Source organism: Etheostoma spectabile, chromosome 16 (assembly GCF_008692095.1).
Source record: "Etheostoma spectabile isolate EspeVRDwgs_2016 chromosome 16, UIUC_Espe_1.0, whole genome shotgun sequence".
NCBI classification, from domain to species: domain Eukaryota; kingdom Metazoa; phylum Chordata; class Actinopteri; order Perciformes; family Percidae; genus Etheostoma; species Etheostoma spectabile.
In genome coordinates this window covers 5,080,018-5,083,854 of record NC_045748.1, presented here as the reverse complement: position 1 = coordinate 5,083,854, position 3,837 = coordinate 5,080,018, and positions in this window count along the sequence as shown.

Below are 3,837 nucleotides of genomic sequence, written 5' to 3'. Positions count from 1 at the left end.
GTTTGATATGTTGAAAAAAGGGATAAAAATGTCATAGTATAGTATGTTGAAAAAAGTGATAAAAAAGGCATAATATAGTATGTTGAAAGAAGTGATATTAAAGTTATGGTATATTAGGTTGATATAGGTTATAAAAATAGTATTGTACACTGAAAAAAATGATAAAAAGTCATTGCATTGATGTCAAAAAAAGTAATAGTATAGTATGTCGAAAAAGTGATTAAAAAGGCCATGTTTGATATGTTGAAAAAAGGGATAAAAATGTCATAGTATAGTATGTTGAAAAAAGTGGTAAAAAGGCATAGCATCGGCCGCTTGGGGGGCTCACCTGGTGGAGCACGTGTCTCTGGGCAGAGGCTTTGTCCTCGACGCAGCGGCCGCGGGTTCAATTCTGACCTGCGGCCCTTTGCTCCGAGTCGTTCCCCTGCTTTCTCCTCTTTCACGCCTAAACAGTCCCGTCACAAATAAAGGCCTAAAATGCCCAACAGATTATCTTTAAAAGGCATAGTATACGTTGACAAAAAAAAGTCATAGTGGTTAAAAGGCATGGTATAGTATGTCGAAAATGTGATTAAATGGCATATCATTGTATTTTGAAAAAAAAGTGACAAAAGGCTTAGAATAGTATGTTGAATTTTAAAAAAAAAAAAGGCATACTATAGTATGCTGAAAAAAGTCATTGTATAGTTTGACGAAAAAAATCATACTACACTATCTTGAAAAAAGTTGTCAAAAGGCATAATATAGTATGTTTAAAAAAAGTGATAAAAAATCATGGTATAGAATGACGAACAATGTCATAGTATAGTATGTCGATAAAAGTGATTTAAAGGTATAGTATGCTGAAAAAAGTAATAGAATGACGTTTTTCGTCATACTATACCATGTCTTTTTCTCCCTTATTTCTGTATACCACGAATTTTCATTACTTTTTTTAATATACTACATTATCAATATCTGTTTCTACATATACTCAAACTATTTCCTCACTTATTTCAACATGCTATACTAGTTTTCGACGTACTATACTATGCTTATTTATCACTTTTGTCCCCAACATTCTATATTATATCACAATTTTGAAATTGTATTGTAATGCCTTTTTGTCCCTTTTTGCAAGTTACTATACTCTAACGTCTAATCACTATTTTCGAAATTCTATGACTTTTTATCACTTTTTTCAACAAACATTACTATGTCTTTCTTGTCATATTATACTGTCTCTTTATAACTTCTTCAACATATACTACGTTGCCTTTTTAATCACTTTTTTGAAATCATGACTTTTTTGTGATTCATTATTATGTATCACTACCTTTTTATTTCTTTCTATTTGACATACATTATGACTTTTTATCCCTTATTTTGATAAACTTTGACTTTTTTTCACTTTTTTCCACATACTATACTATACCTTTTTAACACTTTATTTCATCCTACTATACCGCGACTTTTGATCACTTTTCAATCCTTTTCTAATATTTTTTTTCAACATACTATTCCATACTATGCCTTTTATCACTTTTTGACATACTATACTTTAACGTGTTTAACCCTTTTTTCTACATACTATACCTTTACATCATTCTTTTTACAACGTGCTATCCTATTTTTCATCAAACTGTATTATGAATTTTCATGACCTTTTTTTGACATGCTATACGATTACCTTTTTGACATAATACTCCATAACATTTTTATGACTTTTTTTAACATGCCATTCTATGACTTTTTTAGGATTTTCTTTACAAGCTATACTATGAATTTTGTTCAACATACTATACTATGAGTTGTTTTATTTTATTTATAGATTATTTTGAAATGGAATACTTTGACATTTTATGATTTTTTTTCTACATGCTATATGACTTTTTATTAACATGTTATATGTTACATGTTATCTTTGATCAGGACATGTCCTTTAATTCCCACATAAAGCAAATTTCAAGGATCGCCTTTTTTCACCTACGTAATATTGCAAAAATCAGGAATATCCTGTCTAAAAATGATGCAGAAAAACTAGTCCATGCATTTGTTACTTCTAGGCTGGATTACTGCAATTCTTTGTTATCAGGCTGCTCGGAAAAGTCCATAAAGACTCTTCAGCTGATCCAGAATGCTGCAGCACGTGTTCTGACAGGAACCAGGAAAAGAGATCACATCTCTCCTGTTTTAGCTTCTCTGCATTGGCTTCCTGTAAAATCCACAATAGAATTAAAAATCCTTCTTCTTACCTACAAAGCTCTTCATGGTCAGGCACCATCTTATCTTAAAGAGCTTATAGTACCTTACAACCCTACAAGAGCACTACGCTCCCAGAATGCAGGGTTACTGGTGGTTCCTAGAGTCTCTAAAAGTAGAACGGGAGCCAGAGCGTTCAGTTATCAGGCTCCTCTCCTGTGGAACCAGGTTCCAGTTTGGGTCCGGGAGGAGACACCGTTTCCACATTTAAGAGTAGGCTTAAGACTTTCCTCTTGATAAAGCTTATAGTTGGGCATAAAATTGATTGTTAGGGAGTGAGGAGTCGCAGCGTCCACCTAACCCGGCCCACCTGCTTCTTTCATAGTTGTCAGATTTATCTATCATATAATCAAGCATATATAAACTAAAGGAGACTTGGCATACAGCCCGATCGGTGGGGAGAGTCTAGCCGACCAGGCTCCTTCTACCCTGTCTCTCTTGGTTTTGCTGTAATAGTTTTAGACATCATTGATACACTGAGCTCCTCTCTCCTCTATCTTCCTATCTTTTCATTTACGTGCATCCATGTCCCAAAAATGTATGTTACTAACCTAGCTCTGGGGAGTCACTCCCCGGAGTCCTTATGTTCTTTTTTCCCCAGCATGTTCCCTCGGATCAGGGATGCTTCAAAATCATGGTAGCAGCTGTCGCCATGGTCCCGCTACACGTTCTGCGGTGCCCAGCTACGTCCTGCTGTGCCTTGTAATGCCCACAGTGCCCTGCTATGCCATGAACTACTACAAACTACTATTTTTTTCTATTTTTGTTATTTCCACTAACCCCAACCGGCCCGTCAGACAACGCCTACCAAGAGCCTGGGTCTGTCCGAGGTTTCTGCCTAAAAGGAAGTTTTTCCTCGCCACTGTTGCTTGCTCTGCAGGAAACTACTAGAACTGTTGGGTCCTTGTAAATTCTGGAGTGTGGTCTAGACCTACTCTATCTGTAAAGTGTCTTGAGATAACTCTTGTTATGAATTGATACTATAAATACAATTAAATTGAATTAAATTAAATTGAAATTATGACTTTTTCATCACAGATTTTTTTTCACTCCATACTATGAAGTTTTGATGATTTTTTAACAAATAATTCTCTCCCTTTTGAAAAATTGACAACAGTACCTCCAGGCACGCAATTTTGTTGAATTTCTAATGAAGTGTGGCAGTCTCAAGAATTCATTCAACATCCATTTGCATTAAACATGGTTTATTACAGTTCAAGGTGATACATAGATTACACTTTATTATTACCGTTTCTTGGATATTTGATAAAACCTGTTCATCAAAAATTCATTTGAGAGGCAAAAACAATGCTGAAGAAATTTAATGTGTGGGAAGATCTTTGTCAAATATTTCACCAGAAGTTATATCATGGGGACACAGTGAGTTAATTAAATTTTGTTAAACTTACTAAAGTAATGATGTTTTGTATGACTATTTGCACATCAGAGTGTGTAATGTGTGTGATCTTAAAATAAGTTATTTATGAAAGTCCTGATAAAGAGCAATCTTGTCATGGCTTCGACCAAGTGTTACAGCGTTTGGTAAGTTTGTACACAAAACCTCCTCCATCACATGTGCAGTGGCGAGAAAATTAG